Here is a 600-nt window from a genome sequence, read left to right on the forward strand (position 1 = left end):
ATCAGGCTCCTCTGCTATGAGCCTGCTTCTTCCTCTCCCATTCCCCCTGCTTGTGCTCCCTCTCTCGCTGGCTGTCTCTATCTCTGCCAAATAAAGAAATAAATAAAAATCTTTAAAAAAAAAAAACAANCCCATGGGGTGCCTGGGTGGCACAGCGGTTAGGCGTCTGCCTTCGGCTCAGGGCGTGATCCCGGCGTTCTGGGATCGAGCCCCACATCAGGCTCCTCTGCTATGGCCTGCTTCTTCCTCTCCCATTCCCCCTGCTTGTGTTCCCTCTCTCTCTGGCTGTCTCTATCTCTGTCAAATAAATAAATAAATAAAAATCTTTAAAAAAACAAAAACNCCCTCTCTCGCTGGCTGTCTCTATCTCTGTCAAATAAATAAATAAATAAAATCTTTAAAAAAAATAAAAAAGTAAAAATAAAAATAAGCAAAACTTTAAAAAAATTTTTAAAAATCGTATACATGCACGACAATGCCAATTAAAACTTTTTTCCCCCATGGGGTGCCTGGGTGGCACAGCGGTTAGGCGTCTGCCTTCGGCTCAGGGCGTGATCCCGGGGTTCTGGGATCGAGCCCCACATCAGGCTCCTCTGCTAT

The sequence above is a fragment of the Ailuropoda melanoleuca genome, chromosome 8, assembly GCF_002007445.2.
Source record: "Ailuropoda melanoleuca isolate Jingjing chromosome 8, ASM200744v2, whole genome shotgun sequence".
NCBI classification, from domain to species: domain Eukaryota; kingdom Metazoa; phylum Chordata; class Mammalia; order Carnivora; family Ursidae; genus Ailuropoda; species Ailuropoda melanoleuca.